The 12,717-nt window shown below is 46.4% G+C and overlaps 1 protein-coding gene across 5 annotated transcripts in view; it reads right to left on the reverse strand.

Moving 5' to 3' along the window:
• The window catches only part of TNC (tenascin C), an 89,844-nt gene that overhangs the window by 61,034 nt on the left and 16,093 nt on the right, over positions 1-12,717 (reverse strand). The gene's annotated exons all lie outside the window — the stretch shown is intronic.

Consider the following 12,717-nt stretch of genomic DNA (forward strand, 5'->3'; position numbering starts at 1 on the left):
TCCTCTGCCTCAGCTTCCACCCATTGCCCCTTGTGCTGTCATTATATAATAGCAGTGCAAGGATCTCAGTGTGCTTGTGAACAAACTATCACAAGACACAAATCCTGAAGGAAGAAAGCTGCTATTATTTCCCAGTTTAGAGGAAGCGCAGTGGAGTATGGAAGGACACTGCCTGAAGCAGAGGACGAGGGCAAAGAAGCCTGATGAGTCTCACCTGAGCTCAAAACACTGTTTTCAGGCAGAAGGAAGCAAATAAATGTTCTGTTGTTATCCAACTGATGTAAAAAAATCTGCATTTCCTTCACTCTTTAGGCCACTGCTTGAAGGCTGCTAAAGGCTGGATCATGTAAGACATCTGAGATGTTATCCAAAGGTGTATCAACACCACTAAGCTCATTGCAGCCCTTTCCCATATGCTTTAAATCACTCCAGTTTCTTGGGAATCTGAACTCCAAGGGCTTGCAGCCCAACGGTTAAGTTTTACTATGCTGATGATTTGTCTGCAGCATGAAGATAAATGGAGCTCTCTGGAGAGCACCCCATGGCTGAAGGTTCTAGTGTCAATACTTGTATCACAGCCAGCCATATTTTAGGGTAGAAATAGTGAGACACTACAAAGAGGATATTCCAAAAGGGAGACACTGTGAAAAACAGAGGTAGAAATGCTTGTGTGCACACACAAAAAAAAGGGAGAGGAAGAGAAGAAGAAGAAATCCTTCAACCATATGAGTCCTTCAAGAAAAGTGAGAAAGTTTTACATCAGTATAGGTATAAAAATGTCTTTTAGCAACCAGTAATGGCAACATTCCCCACTGCCTGACCTCTCATCAGCTAGAAAGTAATAGCTTGCCTAAGGTTGCAATCACCTGGCTGGGCTGTACAAGCTCTGCCTGAAACTCATTCTCCTCAGCCTCAATATTTCCTCTTCCTCCTCAATCTGTACCTGTTCCCTTCAAATGTTATGGGCCAGGAGTTCTGAAAGACATCTATTAACTCCCATGCAAAATCAGCCCTTCAGCACGTAGAGTGAGAAACAAACGCAGGTAATGGAGTGACTAAACAAGCACATCTAATAAATGTCATCTCAGAAGCTGTTTTCCTTTCCATTCCCAGAAAACCTTGGTTAAGTGGTTGGCTCAGTGGCTGCACTTTCACTGGTTGTAAGCTGGTGAAATGTCAGAAGTGGAGGAAAAAGCAATTTGTTCTCTAAACACCCTTGTTTTTATGTTATTTGTCAGATGAGAGACTCGCTTCTTCCACCCTTGTGCCCCCCTCCAAGTGCAGAAATCACTTTTCCCATGCCATCCCAGATGCTTTTCTGAAAGAATGACAATAATGCATCAGACACTTCACTCAAGTTGAGCTCACAGAGAGTGAACTTCCCCCTCTTTCTTGGGGAATAAATCAGAAGTAAACAAGTGGCAGTGGGGGCTTTTTTCTTGTCATGGTGAAGCATTCAGCTTTAAGCCATTTCTAACACCCCATTTGTTCAAACTTGTCAGCAATCATGATGAAGACATCAGAAGGTAGCTAACAAGAAATAACAGACAGGCATGGTTGAGGTCTCATTTGTGACTCAGGCCAGGCCCCAAATTGGGTTCCTAATTCATGAAATGTGTTCAGGATATGTTTGAAGTGGGATTTTATTCCTGCATTCCCACTCACAGTCTGCAAAGCACTTGCCATGCAATGAGGGTACTGGTTGACAGCCAACTGAACATGAGCCAGCAGTGTGCCCAGGTGGCCAAGAAGGCCAGTGGCACCCTGGGCTGGATCAGGAACAGTGTGGCCAACAGATCCAGGGAAGTCCTTCTACCCCTGTGCTCAGTGCTGGTCAGGCCACACCTTCATTTGTGTCCAGTTATGGGCCCCTCAATTTAAGAAAGATGTTGAGGTGCTGGAAGGTGTTGAGAGAAGGGCAGCAAGGCTGGGGAGGGGCCTGGAGCAGAGCCCTGTGAGGAGAGGCTGAGGGAGCTGGGAGTGTGCAGCCTGGAGGAGGTTCAGGGGTGACCTCATTGCTGTCTACAACTACCTGAAGGGAGGCTGTAGCCAGGTGGGGTTGGGCTCTTCTGCCAGGCACCCAGGGACAGAACAAGAGGACACAGTCTCAAACTGTGCCAGGGCAGGTTCAGGCTGCATGTTAGGAATAAGTTCTTCACAGCAAGAGAGATTGGCATTGGAATGGGCTGCCCAGAGAGGTGGTGGAGCCCCCATCCCTGGAGGTGTTTAAAAGGAGGCTGGATGAGGCACTCTGTGCCCTGGGTTAGTTAATTAGAAGGTGTTAGCTGCTAGGTTGGACTCGATGATCTCAAAGGTATTTTCCAACCTGGAATTCTGTGACCCTGTGATATTCCATGTGCTCCATGCTTTTTGCCCTGAGACAAGGTCATACAGCCAGTGGTACCTGATCCATGAATAGTTATCTCAGGGACAGGCTGCTTGACAGATGCATCACCAATGGAAAAGGGAACAAACTGGAAGCAGCTCCGCATCTAATTATCGCTGAATTTCAGTGCAAGTTGAGCATCAATTTCCTTATGGCTTTTGTAAATCCCAACCTACAAGAACCTGGGCCTTGCCCAAACTCAGAAAACTGCCTGCAGCTCTCTGCTGATGTCAGCTTGCAGAGCCTTTTATGATGGGACAAACTGTGATGTTTTTTTAATCTGCCTGGAAAATGAGAAAGCTGCTTCTGACAAGAGCCACTGTCACCTTCCCTAGTGATGAAAGGCACAGGAACACCATTAGCTGTACTGGATACTCATTAACTTTAGAGTCAGCCAAACCTCTCAGCCTGCAGATGACACTGGAGGCTTAATGCATCTCAGCTGACATCCTTTTGAAGTTTATGAAGAAGCCTTGTGGTGTAGAAGCATTCCTCAGTGTCTGCTCTGTGACCCCTGTGTTTTGACGCCCAGTGTGCTATCTGAGCTAACTCAGATCAGGTGTTTCTCATCTGATCTGCCAAGCACCCAGCATGATTAGTTGAGTTGCACCATTAGATCTGTGATCTACAAAACAAGGCACCTTCATGAAATTATTTATACATCAAGCATATTTTTGGCTGGGAGAACACAGCAGACATCCTTCTCTCCAACAGCCATCCTTCAGACAGATCTAAACAACAGCTCAGACCACGATGGACCACCCAGGAGCAGGCTGCTCTACAGAGAAATAGAAGCCACAGGTTTCTTTGGCCTGATAAAGTAAACCCAGAGACTGTGAACTGAAGAGCTAATCATGGTATCTCTACAGTATCAGAATGAGACTCAGGAAAAGGATTTTTCCTTATCTTGTATAGAATCACAGGGCTTGGAAAAGACTTCTAAGAGCATCAGGTCCAACCACCAACCTAACGCCACCATGCTCACTAAACCACGTCCAGAAGTGCCACATCTATATGTTTTTTGAAACCCCCCAGGGATGGTGACTCCACCACACCCCTAGACAGTCTGTTCCAGTGTCTGACTACTCTTTCAGTAAAGAAATTTATCCTAATATTCAACCTAAACCTCCCCTAGTGCGACCTGAGGCCATTTCCTCTTGTTCAGTTGCTAGTTTCTTGAGAGAAGAGACTGACCCTCACCTCACTCCAATCTTCTTAAAGGGAGTTGAAGAGAGCAATGAGGCCTCCCTTTGGCATCCTCTTCTCCAGACTAAATAACCTGAGCCACTCCTCACTAGCTCTCTCCTCCAGTCCTTTCACCAGCTTTGTTGCCCTTCTCTGGACATGCTCCAGCACCTCAATGTCTCTTATACTGCAGCACCCAGAACTGGACACAGGACTTGAGGGGTGGCTGAGTGCTGAGTACAGGGACACAATCACTTATCATAGAATCAGCCAGGTTGGAAGAGACCTCCAAGCTCATCTGGTCCAACCTATGACCTAGCCCTATCCAGTCAACTAGACCATGGCACTAAGTGCCTCATCCAGTCACTTTTTGAACACCTCCAGGGATGGTGACTCCACCACCTCCCTGGGCAGCCCATTCCAATGCCAATCACTCTCTCTGTGAAGAACTTTCTTCTAACATCCAGCCTAGACCTCCCCTGGCACAACTTGAGACTGTGTCCCCTTGTTCTGTTGCTGGTTGCCTGGGAGAAGAGCCCAACCCCACCTGGCTACAGCCTCTGGCCCCACTCTTGCTGATCCAGGCCAGGATACTGATGACCTTCTTGGCTGTCTGCCTCAATGACTAATTGTGAAAATGAATTGTTATCCAAAGAGACAAAAAGAGCCTATTCTAGAAAAACACTCCTTAAAGAATCAGTGACTAGCTAGGAGTGGCAATACAGAGCTAATGTTCTTAATATTACATGGTGGACCTGGAAGGGACTAGCACAAAGGACAGGAATCATTTTCATTTCTACTGCTGCCCTTTCATCTGAGGATCTGAAAGCACATCACAGTCTGGCTGTCAAAGGCTGAAAAAACATCAGGGTTATTTTTTCATTTAGACATTCTCCCCCTCCCAGCCTCCCTCCTGACATCAGAACATTTTCAGGGCCTTTCCATTTCATTAGAAATTTGTTTCTTAATAGGAAATTTTCAATCAGTCTTATAAAAAACCCCAAACCCTGGGAATCCTGGCTCCCAGGGAATAAGAAGGCAAAGCAATGTGTGAATATTTTCCTTCCCCAAAGCCATATTTGCTGGAAACCAGCAGGTGTGAGAAACTAAATGAATGTTTTGCATAAAGCTCTTGTGTACCCACTCAGTCACTCTTTCAAATTCAGGAGTGGCAGAGTTGTGAGATGATTTGTGGGTATGAAAGAGTGATAAATATGCAAATGAGAACCCTGTGTGATTTTAATCAAAACAGATTGCAGCAATGAAGAAATGGAGGTGTTAGAAAGTATCTCAGCTGTCCTTAAAGCAGGCAGAAGGCTGATTAGATCTGCTCAGACACACTCTACATGTCATGACTTGGAAATGAGGCTTGAAAATGGCAGGGGGAAAAAATAAAAGGAGAGAGGGGGAAAAAAAGGCAACAATTCCTCTCTAAACAGCTATTTGCACCATTACAGCAGGAGGGAATTCAATATTGTCAGCACACATTGGATTCGAGCACATCTTGTTAAAAGCTGCCTAGAAGTAGCACCGAGGAAGGCTCAGTTGGAGCAGAGCCACAGCCCTCTCCAGAAAACACAAGCTGGTGCATTTTGAGGTTTGTTAATTGCTACCCCCCCAAAAGAGTTTTCTGTGATGTGCTAACTGAACAAACTTTATGCTTCCAGACTTTCCTCCAAGGCAGGATCTGACCATCTGCTCCCTCAAGGCTGGGGTATCCAGCAGTGCACGTGTGCCGGCACTGACACCATATGCTGGTGCTCTCCTCTCTATCCATTGCCCTGCAGGCAAAAAAGCCACTTTAGGAATCTGCTCTGACCTGGAACAGTCCCTGGCTGCAGACACAGGGAACCCCTGCACTCTCTACAAAGCACACCAGCAGTGCTATTGTAGAGGGTTAATCAATTGTCTGCCAGAGTGCATTTTTACAAGGCAGAGCTTCAAAAGATGCAACCTGTTGATGGAAAAGTGCTCGTGGAGCTTTGCCAGGAGCCTGTGACTCTTAGAGGCTTCAGGCTCCTTCTCAAACACAACTGGATTAAGGCTGAAACACTGCAAAGAAAGAAACTGGGGCAGAGAGGCTGCAAATTTTGACGTGTCAGGCCAAAACACAAAGACTTCTGACTTCATCATCTTTCACTGCTGTTTCCATGCATTCATAGCTACCAAAAATCATTTTCTTTCCATTCCCAATTCCAACAGCACAAAGAAGTCAGCAGGGATACTTGGGGTAGGTCAGGCCACATGAAGTCACAGTGGAGAGCAGAAATCCATAACAGTCCTAAGCCTTCACTTGTGAATCTTTTCCAGCAGGAATGATCAAAGCCAAACTGGAGCCCTTTTTTAACCTCTTTTTTCTATACATTGTGCTCATTCTGAGAAGCAGATTTTTAAGGCAGCCAAATTCAGTGTAATTCAGAAAATCCACTGTGTTCCCCAAGGCTCACAGAGAGTGTGTGTGCAAGAAGTGTTGCAACTGTTTCAACACACCACAGATATGAATAGGCTCCAAAGAGAAATCCTCATCATTCAGAAATGTTCTTGAAACTCTTAAATCAACTGCATGGAAAGAGGAAAAGAAGCTCATAACCATCAAAGAGGAAAGGACAGAGCTGATTCCCTCTCATGCTAACAGGCTGCTGCTGGTCTCTTCTCACAGGTAAAGAGGGATAGAACAAGAGGGAATGGTCTCAAGCTGTGACTGTGTGGATTTAGTCTGGTCATCAGGAAACATTTTTTCCCAGCCAGAGTGGTCAGGCATTGGAATGTGCTGCCCAGGGAGGTGGTGGAGTCACCAGCCCTGGATGTGTTTAAAAGTCGTTTGGATGTGGTCCTCGAGGATATGGTTTAAGAGTGAACTTTACAGAGTAGGGCTATGGGTTGGGCTTGGTGATCCTGAGGGGCTTTGCCAACCTGAATGTTTCTGTGACTCTGTGATAAGATGTAATCTGTCCAGTTGATAGAATCATGGTATGGTTTGGGCTGAAGGGACCCCTAAATCTCATCTAGTCCAGCCCCTCTGCCATCAGCAGGGACATCTGCAACTAGATGCTCAAAGTCCCATCAAGCCTGACCTTGAATATCTCCAAAGATGGGGCCTCCACCTCCCTGGGCAACCTGTTGTAGTGTTCCAGCACCCCCAACAGTAAAGAACTTCCAAAGTTGCATTCCAAAGTCTTACCTCCAAGTCTGTTCAAACCACATTCACTTCAAGTATATTCAAACAACTTCTCTTTTACCTCTGTGGCCAGGCCATGAAGAGAAAACATCTTGTATATACTCTACAGTTTTCTAGATGAGGAATGACACATCTGGAACACCCTCAAACAACACACACCTATGGATCCAAACTCAGTGATCCTTCCTTCATAAACAGCTACATGCAAATGCATGATTTAAAAGTCTTCACCCTGCTCCAGTTCTAGATTTCAGAGTGAACTTATTTCTGGAAGTTGAAAGGAAAGAAAAGCATCAACCAACAGGATCTTGCTGACTGTGGATGTCCAACAACAGCGAAAAAGAGAGAGGAAGCATCGTCTGGATCAACTGCTTGGAGAAAGGCAGAAAGGAAAAAAGCTGGGATGGAAGTTTTACAACAGGTTTGTCTAACCAGGGAAGTCTGAAGTCTAAGGATACAAGGTATTAGGTGGTATTAGGTACTCTCTGTTACAGAAGCAGTCCAGTGATGTTCATGGTTCCAGAACAAGAGCTCCATGGTATCCACATGTGCTGCAGGTGTGGCAGACAGCCTTTTCTCCGAAGGATTTTGCAGCTGCAGTGGATGAGCAAAGCAGTACTGTTCCAGCTAAATGTGGAACACTGAGACACACAGATGCTGGCACTCAAACTCCTGCAAACCTTGGGTCCAACCTTTTACCCCCTGTAAGACTGACAAAGCTGAGCCAGCATTGCTGAGTCCCTTCCCAGTAGTTCAAACACAAGCACCTCCCAGAAGTAATTTATAGCACCTCGCAGCATCAGACACTAAGACCACACTTTCCTTTTCATGAGTCTGCTTTTGTGACTGAAACCCTTTTCATTCATTTTCTGTTTGATGTGGCTAAGCATCCAAAACTCAGAGCTCTGGATGCACCCTGAAGCCAGCACGCATTTAATAGCAGCCCCCTTCATGGGACTGACAACACTCACAAACAAGGGCACCTTGAACACAGAGATGGGAATTGATTTATCAGCACGGTTACTTGGGGGATTTCTGAGCTCTCACAGAGCAGAGTTTTCATGTGCAGAAGGCCTCCATCACACATGGTTAGGGACTGACACTGTCATATTGCACTGATCATCTGGGGCCTTGCACTTCATCAGCCTGCCTGGCTTTTTGTCATCTGTCCTGTCCCTCCTGAAGCTGGGGTAGTGCAGACAGTGTGGCCTCTCTGCTGCAGAAGCAGGACTGGCAGCAGGGCTTCTTCCTCTTGCTTTTCCCTAGCCTGGAACAGAGCAAGGCTGGTGTCAGTGGTTTGGGTTATTCGGGCCCAGAAGTGGAGGAGGTGGCAGGAGATCATGCCAGACTGAGAGGTTCAAGGAGCCAATCTGAGTGCTCCAAGACACATTTTGCTGAAGATTCCCCTTCCCTGACTGTGGTGGAAGCTGAAGGTTACCACTGAAATTGCTCACCTCTCTCTTTGCATCAGGTTGGACACTGCCTTGAGCAATCTGGTCTAGTGAAAGGTGTCCCTGCCCACAGCAGGGGGGGAGGGCTGGAATTAGATGCTCTTCAAGGTCCCTTCCATAGATTCTATGAATCTGTGAGTCTATTTTGAGGGTTTTGCCACTGCCAATTAAATTCCTAATAGAAACACAGCAGATCTGAGAATACCAGAAAGGCACAAAACAGTAGATCTTGGTGATCACTGTGATCAGATTTATGCCCCAGACTGTTTCAAAGACCAGCAAGTAAAACAACCACACAAGTATATTTTTCCCCTCACCCAGCCTCTGAGGTCCTGCAGTAAACATCACTCAGCTAAGCCTGAACTCTTCACTCTAGTTAATTTTTCATCTTTGGCTGTGGCTCCTAGATGAAATGTCAACTTTTTGTGTAGTTTCTGGTTCACAGATGCTACTGTAGATCACCTTTAAATAAAACCATTTGGATTCCTTTTGCCTATTCTACCTTGGCTGCAAAGCAACACATAGAACGAACATTACCAAGGCTGTTTGGGAAGGAATTTCAATCAATTGCTTTGTGTACAATTGAGAATTTAGCAAAGGCTCATATTTCAAAGCCATCAGCATGACAGTGCCACAAAAGGGAAAGGAAAAATAACTCACTGAAGCCAACATCCATAAAAGTGGGAGAGAGCTATGGTAAATTCTGAATGATAAGCATAAAAGGAGCCCCATGAGAGACCAAACCTTCTGTCATACAGTGGCTATTTTGAGTTAAATTAGCATGATTATTCCATTAGAAACTACTTTGTTTCAGAAGTTTTGTACTCCTAGCCATGGAAAATCTCTCTCTCCATCTATCCTTGCTCAGGATCTCAGGGAGAGAGCAGATCTCTCCAAACTAAACAAAGAGCTTGGCTGGTTTTCAGAGCAGGACAAAAGTTCAGAGATCAGAGGTGGTCTTCTACTATCAGCAACAGCTTTGATCAATGCAGTACTTAACATCAGGAGCAAATCTCATGAATTAAATGAAAAATTAAATCAACTGGCAGAGACACATGTGGGGGGAAACAAGGGCTGAAAACATGCAACAATTAAACAGAAGTGAAAAACAGATTGTGGGAGGAGGTGCCTGCAAGAACAGGATATTGAATTCAAGGACTAAGAAGTGCCTTCCAGGTTCACAGTCCTGAAGAATTTTTGATTTATGTTTCTTAGGAATTACCAGGCTGGTGATGAGAAAAGCAAAGAAATCCTGCCTGAACATACTACTGCTGCTATTGCTATTCCATCATGAGCAGAGGAGCGAGAGCCCAGAGGAGAGACAGGCGTGTGGAAACGGCAATGTGCTGGGACTTGTGAGATCTGAGATCATCCCTTGTTTCTGGCACGAATTTAGCCAAGTCAATTATCATCCTGATTTCTAACGAGTCTCTGGGAGATTTGCACTCTAAACAAAGTGCAAAGAAAAAGAATTAAGTAATTTAGCTTAGTTATGTTTCCAATTGTTCCTCTAGAGGACGAGTGCCAGCAGAGTTGTGTTTCCCTTTTGCCAGCAGCTTTAGGGACGTTATCACAGTATCACAGTATTATTAGGATTGGAAGAGACCTCACAGATCATCAAGTCCAACCCTTTACCACAGAGCTCAAGGCTAGACCATGGCACCAAGTGCCACATCCAATCCTGCCTTGAACAGCTCCAGGGACGGCGACTCCACCACCTCCCCGGGCAGCCCATTCCAGTGTCCAATGACTCTCTCAGGGAAGAACTTTCTCCTCACCTCGAGCCGAAATTTCCCCTGGCACAGCCTGAGGCTGTGTCCTCTCGTTCTGGTGCTGGCCACCTGAGAGAAGAGAGCAACCTCCTCCTGGCCACAACCACCCCTCAGGTAGTTGTAGACAGCAATAAGGTCTCCCCTGAGCCTACTCTTCTCCAGGCTAACCAATCCCAGCAGGTGAGGCCACATCTCCAGTACTGGGTTAGGTATAAGGCCCCTCACTCCAAGAATCACAGGCAAGAAGGACACTGAGTTGCTAGAGTGTGTCCAAAGATGGCCAGCTAAGCTGGTGAAGGGCTTTGAACAAAAGTCTTATGAGGAACAGCTGAAGGAACTTGGGTTGCTTAGTCTTCAGAAGAGGAGACTGAGAGGAGATCTCATCACACTCTACAATTACCACAAAGGGTGTTGGAGTGAGGTGTGGGTGGGTCTCTTCTCACATGCAACAAGTGACAGGACAAGAGGAAACAGCCTCAAGTTGTGCCAGCAGAGGTTCAGGTTGGATGTTACCAGGGGGGGAAATGACAGGAAAGGTTTTCAGGCATCGGAAAAGGCTGCCCAGGGAGGTGGTCGAGTCAACATCCCTGGAGGTATTTAAAAGAGGTGAGGATGTGGTGCTGTGGGACATGGTTTAGTGGCAGTGGCTTGGTAGCAGTGATAGGATTGTGAGCTCTGGGTGAGCTGTTGCACTTGATCCCAATGGCCTCTTCTAAGCTCAGCAGTTCAACGATTCCATGGTTCTGTGGTAGAGAGAATCTTCACTTTGACCCCTATGAAAAGACTTTCCTTGCTCTCAGTTTTTCTGCCTGTGATCTGCATGCTAGAGGTTGCCTTTGAATGCTTTTATACACCACCTATATTAGAGGAAGCCCCAAGTGTGCTCAAGAAAATTGTCCAAGTGGTTACAGTTGTTAACAAGTTTTAACTCAGCTTCTAAAGATGCCACAGATAGAGCAGACAAGACTGATGGTGAAAAGGGCAAATGAGATGGCCCTGGAAGTGCTACAATCTGCCTAAAGCTGAGCTGCTCAAACAACTGCCATGTGGTTTAGGGCTGCTGGGATGAGGTACTCCTGCTAAGGCCATGCCTACACAATTATTTATAGAATCAACTGGAGGCTTCCTTTGGAGCTGCTCCATAGGCCAGCCACCCCTGGAGGAAATTAAAATAACAAACCTGTGGTTAATGTTATTAAAAGAAGATTAGTCTTATGGAGATGCTCTGTGTGACTCGAAGGGGATTTCCATTTCAAGCGTGCTGGGGGGGTGCAGCGATGGTCCCTGTTGCTGTTTGCACAGCCAGCAGTGCTTGGCAGCAATGTGGCAGAACCTGCAGACCTTCTGCTCTGCTGACTGCAGGACAGTGAGGGACTGCTCCCTCTGAGTGCTGCCTCCTGCAGATAACTTCAAAGCTGTATGTTTGGGGTGTCCTGCTGAAAACCAGGCTGCTGTCCCTCAAAGAAACGTGCAGGCACAGCATGCATTGTAGTGTGAGGCTCCCAGAATGGCTCAAACCCTCCCACAAGTTACAAAATGGTTGGACTTGATTTTAGAATCATAGAATTGTTTTAGCTGGAAAAGCCTTTTAAGATCATCACATCCAACCTGTAACCTAACACCACCATGGCCACTGAACTGTGTCCTGAAGTGCCATGTCCACTTGTTCCTTGGGCATCTCCAGGGACAGTGCTGCCACTACCTCTCTGGGTAACTTCTTCCCATGCCTGACAATCTTAAATGTCTTCTCCAAGCAAAACAATTCCATAATATGTGATAGGATGAGAAGGAAAGGACTGAAGTGTGAAATGGATTTTCAATTCAAGAGAGATGTTGAGGTGCTGGAAGGTGTCCAGAGAAGGGCCACAAAGCTGGTGAGAGGCCTGGAACACAAACCCTATGAGGAGAGGCTGAGGGAGCTGGGGGAGTGCAGCCTGGAGAAGAGGAGGCTCAGGGGTGATCTCATTGCTGTCTACAACTACCTGAAGAGAGATTGTAGTCAGGTAGGGCAACCAGTGATAGAACAAGGGGACACAGTCTCAAGTTGTGCCAGGGGAGGTCTAGGCTGGGTGTTAAGAGAAATTTCTTCACAGAGAGAGTGATTGGCATTGGAATGGGCTGCCCAGGGAGGTAGTGGAGTCACCGTCCCTGGAGGTGTTCAAGTAGAGCCTGGCTGGGGCACTTAGTGCTGTGGACTAGTTGATTGGACAGGGCTGGGTGCTAGGTTGGACTGGATAAGCTTGGAGGTCTCTTCCCACCTGCTTGATCCGATGACTCTATGAAGCTTGAGGAGGGGAGATTTAGGCTGGAGATTAGAAAGAAATTCTTTACTGTGAGGGTGGTGAGACACTGGAATAGGTTGCCCAAAGAGGTTTTGGCTGTCCCTTCTGGCTGTCAAACCCAGACTGCACAGGACCTTGATCAGTCTGGTGTAGCAGAAGGTGTCCCTGCCCTTGGCAGAGGGGTTGGAACTGGGTGATCCTTCCAACCCATATCATTCTATGACTCTATGACTGGATGATGCTTCCAACCCAAACCATTCTATGACTCTACGATGAACCAAAAGAACCATGAATATCAGCTGGAAATCCTTAGGAACTAGGGTTTGCAACACCTGCCAACAGGTATCACAAGTGTTATGCAGTATTTACAGGATCAGACCCTAAGGAAATGGCATCTGCTGACTCCTAGAATAGCCCAGTTTCTCTTGGCTATATTTTATATGAGAAGCATCCAACCTGGCAT

Source organism: Pogoniulus pusillus, chromosome 35 (assembly GCF_015220805.1).
Source record: "Pogoniulus pusillus isolate bPogPus1 chromosome 35, bPogPus1.pri, whole genome shotgun sequence".
NCBI lineage: Eukaryota > Metazoa > Chordata > Aves > Piciformes > Lybiidae > Pogoniulus > Pogoniulus pusillus.